The 15,310-nt window shown below is 41.6% G+C and overlaps 1 protein-coding gene across 2 annotated transcripts in view; it reads right to left on the reverse strand.

Annotated features, from left to right (window-relative positions):
* Positions 1-15,310, reverse strand: part of CHD6 (chromodomain helicase DNA binding protein 6) — a 176,886-nt gene that overhangs the window by 27,368 nt on the left and 134,208 nt on the right. The window lies entirely within an intron of this gene.

Consider the following 15,310-nt stretch of genomic DNA (forward strand, 5'->3'; position numbering starts at 1 on the left):
CCACCCACATTTTACAGAAAACAAGTCATTCCAAAGGCTCTATAACTTGCCCAAGGTCACACGGCTAGTAAGTGGCAGAGCTGGGTTTCAAACACAGCAGTCTGATGAGGGCCTACACTTTCAGCCACTAGCTATGAAAAACAAGAGGCAAGAGGGTCCGGCTGAACTTGTTTTGGAGAATGAAATATTCTTAGAATTGGAAAACAGTAGTTTAACCTCTCTTTCTTGGCCCAAACTGTTTCCGGCCATATATGTTAGCGAAAAGTGGAAAATGTCAGGCTGGTATACCATACACTTTTTTTTTGAATCATAGCGTTTATTCCAATCCTGCCGGCTGTATGGGAGATACCATACCCTTTTGAAGTAGCACTTAAACATGCCATCTCATTCCCTCCCACTGCTTAGGTAGCTAAAAAATAGGCCAAAAAGCCCATGACTATGACTTGTAGCCTTTCCTGCCATAGAGAACATTTTTCAGTATCCATGGAGATCCTCTGAATGCTGAATTTGTAATTATAAACACTTTCAGACTGAGGAATGTTCTACAGACTATAAAATGCGGGAGTCAGGCACCGGAACTGCCATGTTCCTTATTATGACGCATGGGAGGCTGCTGTGGGCATCACCATACCCCATACCCATGGGGTGGCTCCCAGCTTGGTGTGAGGCAGACACACACGACATCAGGTTTCCCTTCCAGTCCATCTAACGGTTTCTGTTGCTGCAGTTAGTATACACCAATCACCCTTTTCTGAATCCTGCCCTCTCTTGGAGGCATGTCCCCTTTCTAGAAAAGACAGAACGGAGAAATATGTCATAACCTTGGTTAATAACCACCTAATGGGAGTGTGTGGTGTGGACAGCAGTGACAGACTGGGATCACACAAGCACACCCAAAGCCCAGTGGCTGAACTAGTTATCTCAGGTTCTGCCTACGAGGAACAATGTGAAAGAAATGTTCACCTTCGAAGACGTATGAATCAATCATTTCAGAGTGAAGGGTCCCAAAGAGTGGTGACAACAAGAACGTCAACACAAAGGAAACTGACTACAGCCGGCAATTTCTCCATCTTGTGCACGCATATGGTTTGGAGTCCGACAGTTCATCTGGCCTTGGGCAAGATGTTTCCATCTCTCTCAGGCTCAGTTCTTTATTTGTAAAATGGAGATAATACTTTTATAGGGTGACTGTGGGGTGTAAATGGGTTGATTGTATAATGCGTTTAATCTGCTGGTACAAAACAAATGTCCAAGAAATGGTAGCTGGGACTGAGGAAATACTAACAAACAGTCCCAACTACAAGATGATCACTCAGTATTTCTTTTTCAACTAAAATGTGTACTCTCAGGAAGGCTTCATAACATAATAAAACAGCAACAATATCAGCAACAAAAGTCTATTGAGTTAGATACTGTACTTTATATACATTTCCATTTGTTTATCATGGGGATTTTAGACAAGAGGAAATTGCGGAGTGGGAAGGTTGACAATCTTGTCCAGTATTACCCAGAGTCATTAAGTGGTGCCTGGAATGCAAATCCAGAAGGTCTGACACTACTGGTGAGCTCTAACCATTGTGCAGCATTACCTTTGGGGGGTAGAAGGCACACTGCGCTGAATCAAAAGCATGGTTGGTACTAAGAGTAACTTAATTCCAGGCCATCACTTCTCCTCTGAGGGTGTGGGGCTCTGTTCTTATCTGAAAACATAAGGTCTAGTCTCCCTAGCTTGTGGCTGCTCCTCCAGGCTTGGCTGCCTCCCCTGTTTGGCCTGGGTGTAGGTATAGGTGGTAACAGTGGCAGCACAGACCCTGTGGGACCTGCAGACCCAGAGAATTCCCTCTATGCCCTCATAAAAGGCTAGCTGAGTGGTCTTCCCACATTTAGCAAACAATGAGTGTCTCGAGTGCCAGGAACTGTGCTAGGTTCCGGGACTATGACAGTGGGAAATATGGAACCCTGATCCTTCTGGAGCCCACGGTCTGATGGCATGACAGGCACATTATGCTGGCCATGCAGTGTGATAAGTGCTCCTAAACACAGTGGACAAACAAGAGTCACCAACTCTACCAGACCCAACTCAGGTCAGGGAAAGATACCCAAGAAGTGACTTCTGAGCTTTACACTGAAGAACACACAGGAGTTCACCAGGGGGAGAAGATAAGAGCTCTCTGTGTCAAGGCAACAGGAGGTACAATGACGGAGTTAAAAAGATCCCACAGCCGTTTCCATTTTGCAGGAAAATCAAGCATCCTTCCACTCTTGCATAAACTTCATATGGAAAGTAAATACACATCAAATGTCAGTAACATAAAATGGAAAGATCATGGAATTTAGAAAAAGATGTGAGCAGGGGAGACACTGCTTTTGTCCTTTAACTTTTTGTGCAGCGGATTAAAACTGAGCTTCCTCTTTTCTAGAACGAGGATAAGAGTAATGCCTAACTGAAGGGGAACGCGCTTGTAAGCCTGGAAGTACTCTACATTAAAATAATACTGTTATGTTCAGAGATCCCCCAAACTCTTAACTCAGAAGAAAAGGGTGATTTTTCAGTTCCTAACCGAATTTTTCTTACAATGGGATCAGACCATTAGGCATTATATTTCCCTGTAAGAATCTTTCTCAGGCTCACTGTGGAGATTTCAGAGGCACTTGGAGTAGCAGTAGCTAGGTTTATGAGAGGAGGCTGTGCCACTACTCACTCCTATTTCTGTTCTAAGAGATGTTAATCTCCCTACATAATGGGAAGAAAGACTCCAGACCATTCTAAACACAAGTATACTCTTAGACCAATTGCTTTTGAAGGTTTCTGTAGGTTCATGCTCTCCAGCTGCATCTGAAATCTGTTCACCCAAGTTCTTCTGCTATTAAACCGAGAGAGATTGGGGAAAAGGAGTACACTAGATCAGCGGTCGTCAACTGGTGGTCCTCGGACCACTGGGGGTCTGTGAGGTCCGTAAGGTTGGCGACTGCTGGTTTAAGGAAACCTTTGGAGCAGTGGTCACAAACCGGTGGTCCGTGGACCACTTGGTCCGTGAGGTCTGAAAGGTTGGCGATCGCTGCACTAGATCATCTCAAACGTCCCTTCTAACTCTAACATTTCATGATTCTCTGTCTGCCACATTTGAAGATGACAGCTTGTCACAGTGTGCTCTGGAAGGCACCAGAGTAGCGAGGGTCTGGAGACGATGTGATATGAAGAAAGGCAGAGGAACTAGGGAAACTACTACACCTGCAGACTTAAAGAGATTAAGGTTGCTAACTGGCCTCAAGAATTTAAAATCCTATCAGAGAGGAAAGAAAGAAGAGTTCTGTTCTTTGCAGCACCAATGAAAACTAGACACAATCTATGGAACCAACTGGGAGCCAGATATCTGGGTCAGTGTAAGGGAGCATCACCCAATGAAATGGGCTTCCCTGGAGGGCAGCACATTCCTCCTCTTTCCCCACGGACTCCTGGAAGTACCTGAACCTACCTGAATGACCCCAACATTGAAGTTGCCGAGGGAAGACACTCAGATGTTTGTTAGGGCTCCTTGCAATGCTAAGAGCCTCCCAATCTATTAATTGCTAACCTTTCTGCGTCCAGGTCTGTTTAATTCAGAGGAATTACTCTAGGTATGGATGATAGGCTCTTTGGTCTTCTTGAACCCTGCTTGCTGATCTGCCTGAGAGCAGGGGAGTCGGGGTTGGGCAGCAGGCTTGCTTCAGATGTTGGCTGTTCTTCTGCATTTGTTACTTTAGCACATGGACTAGAAATCAAGCTTAATCTGTTACATAATCTGCCCACCTCAAAATCTGGGGGAAGCCACTCTCCACTCCATCTGCTTTAGATTATATTGTATTTATAGCCCAGGTTTTAGAGATTTCAAAAGCAAAAGAAATAATACAGGCATTAATTTTATTAATGAATCAAAATGTAGTTCCAGAGGAGTTTTGCCTTACTATAAGAAAACTTAAGTTATTTTATCAGTTTTGCTGCACCCCTTCAGTACCCAAAGCTCTCCAAGATCAAAGACTGACCAGTTAGGCAGGTAAACTTTACTGAACAGCTCTCACCGGCCTGGCCTGCAGGAGGTCTGGTGGCTGCCTTTCTGCAGAAGCACCGCAGGAAGGACGGCACATGTATGCACAGCTGAAATACTTTCTCCCTTCTTCATTATGAAAAGAATAGTTAATTGGAAAAGAGAATACCAGAATATCGAGAGAATACGTAGGTTGAGCTCTAACATCTAGTAGCTCAGAGAATTTGGCCAAGTTCTTTAATTTCCTGGGCCTAAATTTGCTCAGCTCTCAAAGGAGGGCAGTAATATCTGAAGTGTTTACTTCACAAAGTTGAGGTGAGAATCAAATGAAACAAATGGAAAAGGTGCTTTGGAAAGAGTCAAGTTCCACATAAGTATAAGGTATTGCTTTCATTTCTTTGGCACTAGAGTTGTTTTCTATGAAAAACACCCCCAAATTCCAGACAAAATAAGTAGCAGAATAAGCTAGGACCAAAATGGCAGAATTTGGGACTTTAATTGTCAAGATCAGTACTCAATTTCCTTCAGGTCCAGGGTCTGAAGCTTCATGCTGATTTGCTTCAATCTACCACTCCCCAATTCACTGCAGGGAGACATGAAAACATAGCTTCGAAAAATAATTATTTCCTACTCTGGGAAAAGTGATGTCATTATTACTACTACAGGAATCAGAGTTGATGGAAGCCAAAGTAAATATCACACATTCTCCAAACTAGAACCAAAAGAAAAGAATTGATAACTTTTAGGTGGTGACCAGGAGAAGAGGAGAGATTATTTAGGCAATGGAGTAAGTTGGGGACAATGCTACAGTAGCCTCTGGGATCCAGAATTCATAAAATTAGCTCCACTCCTCAAAGCCAGGGAAAAAATCGTAAATGGTGCCTGAGTCCTGGTAAGGTTTTGTTGTCTTCTGCAAAGTCCCAGAAACTCATTTGTAAAGTGCAATACAGACTTATGCTTCTGGGAAGGTGCACATTTCTTCACTCCTCACTCTAAGTACAGCTAAAACACCTGGACATTATACATAAAACAAACATAAGAAAACTCTTATGCAAAGAGAGTAAGGTAGACCACCTAGGGATCATGGACCTAAGGAATGACACAGTGGTGAGTTCTCTCGGTTTTCTTTATTGCCTTTTACCTCCTAGATTTGGAAATAAAGAAGCTGGCTACCTGGAAAAGGCAAATGGTACAGACGGGGAGTGGGGGGGAAGCCACTAATAAAAGCCTGCTCTAGCAAAGGACCAGGAAAAGGGCAGGTTAGAAACACACAAAATGTTGTGTCAATACCCACTACATTCCAGTGCAATGACAAAGTAAAAACAGTGGCTCAGGATACCCATACCAGCAGAGGCTGCGTGGGGAATCTAGATCTCCACTTTCACCAGGCTGTAACATTCCCATCCTGGGGTGGTTTCAAAAAGCCATCAGGGAGTAGGACTTTCATCTCTGATAGTAATGAGGTGCCCACCCCACTCATGGTGTCAGCAAAGACCATGCGGAGAGCTGAACTTCCATTCCTGCCCAATAGTAATGAGAAACAACCCCCTTGGGTGTCATCAGGGGTTGAGTGGGAACTTGAACTTCTCTACTCCCACCTGGTAGTAACAAGGTGGTGCAGTCCCTGCTATTCCCCTGTATGAGAGGTGTCAGAGGTAGTCAGCTACAACAGAAGCTTTCAATAAGATCACGAGTCTCACAATAAAATAACCAAAATATCCAGGTTTCTCTACAAAAATCACTATTATACCAAGAACCAAGATGATCTCAAATTGAATAGAAAGAGATAATCAGCAGGTGCTAACACTGAAATGACAGAGATCTTATAATGATCTGACATAAGAACTTAAAGCAGTCATCAACAATTTATTCTGAACACGCATATTTGTATTTTTCACCACATATGAAAAAATAAAGTCCCAGCAAAGAAAAAATTATCTAAAGAGCCAAAGGGAAATTTTAGATATGAAAAATACAATAACCATAAAAAACAACAAAAAACCCTCAATGGATAGGCTCAACAACAGAACGTAAAAAGAGAAAAGAATCAGTAAACCAGAAGACAGAAAAACAGAAAGTAACTAATGTGAACAACAGAAAGAAGTAAGCTTAAAAAAATATTTAAAAGAATCCAGGGACTTATGAGACTATAACAAAGAGATCTAACATTCATATCATTAGAGACCTGGAAAGGGAGGAAAAAGGGCTTGAAGAAATAATGGCTGGAAACTTCCCAAATTTGGCAAAAGACATAAGTCTACAGATTCAAGAAGCTGAGGAAACCTAAATAAGATGAACTCAAAGAAATCCACACACAAAAAAACATCATAGTTAAACTTCTTGAAAACTAAACACCAAAAAAAATCTTGAAAGCAGCAAGAGAGAAAAGATGCCTTACCAATAGGAAAAAACAAATTGAATGACAGTGGATTTTTCATCAGAAACTATGAAAGCCAGAAGGAAGTAGCATAACATTTTTCAAGAGCTGAAAAAAAAGAACTGTCAACCCAGAATCCTATATCCAGTAAAAATATCTTTCAGGAATGAAGGGAATATTAGGACATTCTCAGATGAAGAAAAACTAAGAGAACTGTCACAGCAGACATAAATTCAAAGAATGGCTAAAGGAATTTCTCTAGATAGAATGAATGAAATACCAGGAAGAAAAAAGAATATATTAAACAAAAATATGGGTAAATATAGCAGCCTTTCCTTCTCCTCTTGAATTTTCTAAATTATATTTGACAGTTATAACAAAAACTGTAACATTCTCTGATATGGTTTAAATGTATGTAAAAGAAATATTTAACACAGTTATATTATAAATTGGGAAGGATAAAAGAAACTATAAGTAAGGTTCTACACTTTAACTGGTAAAATTATGATACCAGTGGACTGTGATATATTATGTATATACTTGAGGCCCGGTGCACGAATTTCGTGCACCAGTGAGGTCCCTTGGCCTGGCCTGCGGGATCGACCAAAACCGGCTCTCCGATATCTCCTGAGGGGTCCCAGATTGTGAGAGGGCACAGGCCAGGTTGAGGGACCCCACCAGTGCACGATAGAGGCCAGGGAGGGACGCAGGAGGTTGGCCAGCTAGGGAGGGACTGTGGGAGGGCTCCAGGACGTGTCCGGCCTGTCTCGCTCAGTCCCGATCAGCCAGACCCCAGCAGCAACCTAACTACCAGTTGGAGCGTCTGCCCCCTGGGGGTCAGTGCATGTCATAGCAAGCGGTTCAGCAACCTTAGCATATCCTTAACATATTATGCTTTGATTGGTTGAACAGCCAACCGGTCAACCGGACACTTAGCATATTAAGCTTTTATTATATAGGATAATAAAATATCTAGAATAACTACTGAAAAGCAATAAAATATAGATAAATCAAAGAGTAATCATAAAAAACATTCAAGCAACCCAGAGAGAGGCAGGGAAAAGAAAACAGAGCATCAAAAAGCAGAGGAAACAATAAAATGTCAGACTTCAACCTTCCAGTATCAATAACTACATTGATTGTAAATGGCTTAATACACCAACTAGAAGACAGAGACTGGCAGAATACATGAAAAAATATGACCTAACTATATGCTGTCTGTAGGAAACACACTTCAAATACAATGATAAAGGCAGGTTGAAAGTAGGAAGGTAGAAAAAGATATACAAACATTAATCAAAGGAAACCAGGAGTAGCTGAGACAGAGAGGGACGTTATATAATGATAGCAGAGACAATCCACCAAGAACACACAATCATAAACATGTATATTCCAAACAACAGAGCTGCAAAATACATGAAGCAAAAACTGACAGAACTGAAAGGAGAAATAGGCAAACCCATAATTACAGTTGGAGACTTTAAGACTCTGCTCTCAAAAACTGATGAAACTACTAGACAGAACACCAGTAAGGATACAGAAGACCTCAACAACAGTACCAACCAAAAGAATCTAAGTCACATTTATGCAACACTCCACCCAACAACAGCACAATGCACTTTTTTTTTTTCAAGTGCCCATGGAGCATATATCGAAATAGACCATATCCTGGGCCATGAAACAAACCTTAACAAATTTAAAACTGAAATAATACAGATCATGTTCTCTGAACAAAATGGAACCAAACTAGAAACCAAAATCAAAAGATATGAGTAAGTCTCCACTTGGAAAATAAGTAATACATGTCTAATAATCCACGCTTCATAAAGGAAGTCTCAAGAGTTTTCTTTTTGAATACATTAAATTGAATGAAAATAGAACATAGTAAAATTTGTGGGACATAACTAAAGCAATGCTGAGAGGACAATTTATAGCACTGAATGCATACAATAAACAAGCAGTCAAGTCTCAAATCAGTAATCTAAGTGTCCATCCAAAAATCTAGAAAAAGAGGAAAATAAAACAAAAGCAAGTAGAAGGAACAGAATAATAAATAACAAAAATCAGTGACATTAAAAACAGAAAAAAAAACACAGAGAAAATTAATGAAACAAAGAGCTGATTCTTTAAAAAGATAAAGTAGACAAATCTCTAGCAAGATGAGTAAGGGAAAAAGAGAAAAGACACAAATTACCAATATCAGGAATGAAATAGGGACTTTCACTACAAATTCTGCAGACATGAAAAGGAAAATAAGAGAATATTATGAATTCAACATATACATTTGACAACTCAGATAAAATAGATCAATTTCTTAAAAAACACAAACCACTGCAACTTACCCAATATAAATTCACAACTGGATTTATAATTTAAAAACTCCCCCAAAAGGGCTCTCCAGGTCCAGATGTCTTCACTGAAGAATCCTACTAGATACTTAAAAAATTAATACCAGGCCTGGCCAGCATGGCTCAGTGGTTGAGCATCAACCTATGAACCAGAAGGTAGCGGTTCGATTCCCAGTCAAGGCTCAGCCTGGGTTGCGGGCTCCATCCCCAGTGTGGGGCATGCAGGAGGCAGCCGATCAATGATTCTCTCTCATCATTGATGTTTCTATCTCTCTCTCCCACTCCCTTCCTCTCTGAAATCAATAAAAAAAATTTACAAATAAATAAATAAATAAATAAATAAATAAATAAATAAATAAAATAATACTAATTCTAGACAACCTCTATCAGAAAATAAGAGGGAAGGAACATCCATTTCATTTTATGAGGCTAACATTACCCTCATATGAAAACCAGATTAAAGATGGTACCAAGATAACCACAGACCAATATCCCTCATAAATAGATATGAAAAAATCCTTAAGGAAATATTAACAAATAGAACTCAACAATAAAAATCATCCACCATTACTAAGTAGCATTTATCCCAGTTTATCCAGGAATGTAAGGCTGGTTCAATATTTGAAAATCAATCAGAGTAATCTACTAATATTATAGGCTAAATAAGAAAAATTGCATGACCATATTACTTGGTACAAAAATGTATTTGACTAAATTCAACATTCATTCATGATAAAAATGCTCAGAAAACTAGGAATACAGGGAAATATCCTCACCTTCAATAAAGAGCATCTATAAAAAATCTAGAACATTATATTTAATGATGAAAAACTGAATGCCTTCCTCCTAATATCAGGAACAAGGCAAGGATGTCTGCTCTCATCCCTCTTATTCAACACAATGCTGGAAGTTTTAAACAGTACAATAAAGAAAAGAAAAAAGGGGGAAAAAAAGGAAATACATGGCATATAGATCAGAAAGGAAAATATATAACTACCCCTATTTGCAGACGACATGTTAGTTGATGTAGAAGAGCTCAAGAAATCTACAAACACCTCCTAGAACAAACTCCTAAATGGAAAGATATGTGGTAAGCTTCAATATAGTAAAGGTGTAAATTCTCCCCAAAGTGATATGGGTTTAATGCAATTCCTATCAAAATTCCAGCAAGAATTTTTGTAGATATAGATAATTCTAAAACTTATATGGAAAGGCAAAGGAACAAGAAAAGCTAAAATAATTTAAAAAAAAAAAGAAATGAGATGAATCAGTCTACCCAATTTAAAACTTATTATATAGCTACAGTAATCAATATATATATATATATATATATATATATATATATATATATACACACACACACACACTATTGGAGGAGGAATATATAAATAGATCTATGGAAAAGAACAGAGAACCCAGAAACAGAGCCACACAAATATGCTCAACTGATTTTTTTGGCAAAGGTGCAAATGCAGTTCAATGAAAGTAAGATAGCTTTTTAAAACAAACCGAGCCAGAGCAATTGGATGTCAATAAGAAAATGAACCTCAACCTAGTTTTCTCCTTTTATATGAAAATTAACTTAAAATGGATCACAGAGTTAAATGTAAACTAAAGAACTTTTAGAAAAAAAAAACAAAAAAAAAAACAAAAAACAAAGAAATCTAGGCAGAGTTCTTAGATTTGACACTAAAAACGTGATCCATAAAAGAAAAATATTGGCAAGTTGCACTTCATCAAAATGAAAAAACTTGTTCTGTGAAAGACAATGTGAATAGCATAAAAAGACAAACTACTAGTGGAAGAAAATATTTGCAAACTATACATTTGACAACACTAGTATCTAGAATATATGAAGAACTCTCAAATATCAACAGTAAGACAAAGAAACAATGCAATTAGAAAATGGTCAAAGGACATAAAGAAACATTTCACTCAAGAGGTATACATTCGGCAGTTAAGCATAAAAAAGATGCCAAACACCATTAGTCATTTGGGAAATGCAAATTAAAACAATGAGATATCCTACATACCTATCAAAATGGCTCAATTAAAAAATAGTGACAGTACAAAAGCTAGTGAGGATGAGGACACATCGCTGGTGGAAATGTAAAATGGTATAGCCATTCTGGAAAAAAACAGATTGGTAGTTTATTAAAAAAAAAACTAAACATGTAACTACCATATTACCTAGCAATTGTACTCCTGGACATTTATACCAGAGAAATGAAAATGTATGTTCACACAAAATCTGTACATAAATGTTTACAGAGGTATTTGTAATATTCAAAAATTGTAATCAACCAATGTCCTTTAATGGATGAAGGGTGAAACAAACTGTGGTACATCCACACCATGGTCTACTACTCAATAATAAAAAGGAATGAGTTACTATTACAGACAACAACCTACAGGAAATTATGCTTTGTGATAAAAGCCAATTCCCAGAGGTTACATAGTTTATGATTCCATTTATATAACATCTATATATATAAAGAGGTAATATGCTAATTGGTCCTAACGCTGTCACACTAATGACCAATTTGCATATTGACTGACCAGCAGCAGGCTGTGCACGCAGCAGGGGGCGGCGGCCAGAGCCAAGTTCCTGGGGGTCTGAGGAGAGTGCCTAACAGGAGCCTGCAAAGAAGGAAGAGGAAGAGGCCACGGAGAGCTCTTCCAATCCCCCTGCACGGACACCCTACCCCAGTCCCCGCACCCCCGGGGGACGGGGAGGCTGACCGGATGGGGAGAAGAACCAGCCTCGGGGTTAGCTGCAGCCCGCACCTCCAACTCCTGATCTCTTCCCCTGCCACCACCGCCAGGGGCGCCCACAACAATAGCATGCTAGCAACCACCTGTCAGCGCCCCTGAGGCACCCAAGGCCCTCAGCCTGCTGCTGCCAGGCCCCCTCTGCTGGGGCTGGGCATGCCTCTCCTCCCTACAATTCCAGACCCGGGTGAAGGCAGGCCTGAGCGGCCCCCAGGGTCAGACCCTTCCTCCCGACAGCAGCAGCGCTGTCTCTGCAGCTGAAGTGCGCTGAACCTCACTGGGGGCATGGCTAAACCTGCCCTCCTAGCCCACCTGGCTCTGCTCTGGCCGGCCCCCACCCCACTCCAGGAGATTGGAGCCCCGCCCTGAGCAGGTACAGCTGCAAAACAGCCACGTACAATTTAAAGAATGGTGTGGAGAAACCAAGATGGCGGCATAGGTAAACACCTGAACTTCCTGCCTCGCACAACCACTTCAAAACTACAACTAAAAGACAAAATGGACATCATCCAGAACCACAGGAAGGCTGGTTGAGTGGAAATTCTACAACTAGAAGGGAAGAGAAAAGCACACTGAGACTCAGAGGAGGTGCGGAAGTAAAGTGCAGAGGTACAGAGGCACACTTGCGGAAAGGGCTGGCAACTGAGGACGCGGTCGTCTTTCTCAATCGGGAGGGAAACACAAGCTCCTGACTGCTCTGAACTCCAGTTCCGGGTGAGACTCTGGAGACCCAGATTCATATGGGGGGAAAATGGACTGTCTGGCATTGGGCTAGAACACGAGGGCGGCTTTTTCTCAGAGATGCTTGCAGTGATTACCGCGGGACACTGAGACCTGGGGGCCTCTTAGGGCAGGGCTGAAGGTCAGCCATTGCTGTTTGCTCCGCCCTGTGGATTCCCTGAGACACCACCCCACCCAATTTACAACCCCACCCCAGCTGTGCCCAGAGGCTTTTGCATATGAATGGCCTGGCCCTTTGCAATTTAAAATTCCCTAACAAACTGCAGCTGGGTCAGAGAGCCCCAGAACTTCCAAGGCTCCACAGCAGCTTGCATTGCTTCACAGCTGGGCCTCATCTGGGCACCTCCAAACCCCAAACAAAGAGGAATCTGTAGATCTCTCCGTAGGTCCTGCTGGGTGGCCTCAGGCAGAGCAAAATTTGTACCTTCTTGGAGATCCAAGACCCAGTGTACCCAGTGGTCATAGTGGGACCACCCACATTACAACTCCTCAGATCCATAAGGGACACACTCAGGGGGCAGACTCAGTGAGCACCAAAGCCGCACTGAAGAAAGTCTTGCCTCATAAGGGTGTCTCCAGCACAGAAGTTCTCCCAGTGTAGACACAGCTGATCCCCACAGCCAATTGGCCTGGAGGTCAATTCCTCCCAGTGATACCAACAACAATCAAGGCTTAACTACAAGAAGACTGTGCACACAGCCCACAAAGGGGTGCACCAAGAGGGTCCACCTCAGGTAACTGGGGAGGCTGAGTCACTGGGCCCTATAGGACACCTAGCACACAAAGCCACTCTATCAACACAGGGAAGCAGCCAAAATGTGGAGACAAAGAAACAGGTCACAAATGAAAGAAATGGAGGAAAGCAAACTACGGGACAGAGTTCAAAACCACGGTTATAAGGTTTTTCAAGAATTTTCTAGAAACTGCCAATAAATTTAGTGAGTCCCTCGAGGATATGAAAAAGGACCAGCTAGAAATTAAGCATACACTGACTGAAATAAAGAATAATATACAGAGATCCAACAGCAGACTAGAGGATCGCAAGAATCAAGTCAAAGATTTGAAATATGAAGAAGCAAAAAACACCCAACCGGAAAAGAATAAAGAAAAAAGAATCCAAAAATATGAAGATAGTGTAAGAAGCCTCTGGGACAACTTCAAGCATACCAACATCCGAATTATGGGGGTGCCAGAAGAAGAAGAGAGAGCAAGACATTGAAAACCTATTTGAAGAAATAATGACAGAAAACTTTCCCTACTTGGTAAAAGAAATAGACTTACAAGTCCAGGAAGCGCAGAGAACCCCAAACAAGAGGAATCCAAAGAGGACCACACCAAGACACATCATAATTAAAATGCCAAGAGCAAAAGACAAAGAGAGAATATTAAAAGCAGCAAGAGAAAAACAGTTAAAGGAGTTCATCACCGCCAAACCAGTATTATATGAAATGCTGAAAGGTATTCTTTAAGAAGAGGAAAAAGAAGAAAAAGGTAAAGATAAAAATTATGAACAACAAATACATATCTATCAACAAGGGAATCTAAAAATCAAGTGAATAAAAAAATCTGATGAACAGAATAAACTGGTGAATATAATAGAATCAGGGGCATAGAAAGGGAGTGGACTAACAATTCTCAGGGGGGAAGGGGTGTGGGGGGTGTGGGAAGAACAAGTGTAATATCTGAACAATAAAGATTTATTTAAAAAAATAAAAATAAAGAATGGCGCCAAGTGGGAAGGTTTGACAGTTACTCCCCCCTTCGGCCTCACCACCCCCGAGCGGCCCCTAACACCCCGCCACCTGCCAGTGCCTCCAGGGATGACCACCGCTACAGGGCTGCTAACCAGAGCTCGCCCCTCCGAGGCCTGCGGAACCCTCTGCAAAGCTTCCATAGCTACAGTCCCAGGAAACAATCATGCCCTTTTCCCCTAATCAGCACCTGCTACCTGAGAGGGTACCTGTGGGCTTAAAAAATAACAATCCCTTCCCGTTCAGACATCACTTACTTGATAAAACATTTCTAGGTTTATTAGCTCAGAATCTCCTCATGACAACCCAGTGAGGTAGGCGAGAAGAGATTACAATTCCCATGGTATATGCATATGAATTCAGAAATGAAGCTCAGAGAGGAAAAGTGTCAAGCCCAGTGGTTCCCAAGGTGCAGCACACGCCCCACAGGGGGTAGCAATTTGATTTTAAGTGGGGGCAATTCAAGTATGAGTTAACAGTGAATTTTTTGCATTTCTTATGGTTCTAGGGGGCCTCATCTACAGTGTATCCTACATAATAAAAGGCTAATATGCAAATGACCAAATGGTGGAATGACCAGTCACTATAAAACGCGCTGACCACCAGGGGGCAGACACTCAATGCAGGAGCTGCCCCCTGGTGTTCAGTGTGTTCCCACAGGGGGAGCACTGCTCAGCAAGAAGTCGGGCTCATGGCTGGCGAGCATAGCGGCAGTGGTGGGAGCCTCTCCCGCCTCCATGGCAATGCTAAGGATGTCTGACTGACGGCTTAGGCCCACTAAGCCGTCAGTCAGACATCCCCCCAGGGCTCCCAGACTGTGAGAGGGCGCAGGCCAGGCTGAGGGACACCCCCTTGAAGTGCACAAATTTCGTGCACCAGGCATCTAGTTCTTAAAATGATAAAATTACAGAAATAGAGAACAGGTTAGTGGTTGCCAGGGATTAAAAGGAGGTGAAGGCAGGAGGGAAGTGGAGGTAGCTATAAAATGGCAACATGATAGATCACTGTGGCCATGGAAATGTCAAGACTCCATCAATGTCAGCATCCTGGTTGTGATCCTGTACTATAGTTCTGCAAGATGTTCCCCGGTGGAGAAACGGATATGAAAGGTACAAGGGATCACTCTGTATTGTATCTTACAATCACACCTAAAACCTACAGTTATCTCAAAATTAAGTTTCATTAGAATGAAAGTACAATGTAGTCTGTATGTTGACAATTTTTATAATAAAATATTGGGGAAAACGCAATGCAATCAAGTTCCCCCAAAGCACTGCTAAGATGGGGTTTTCTTTC

The sequence above is a fragment of the Plecotus auritus genome, assembly GCF_963455305.1.
Source record: "Plecotus auritus genome assembly, chromosome: 8".
Taxonomy (NCBI): domain Eukaryota; kingdom Metazoa; phylum Chordata; class Mammalia; order Chiroptera; family Vespertilionidae; genus Plecotus; species Plecotus auritus.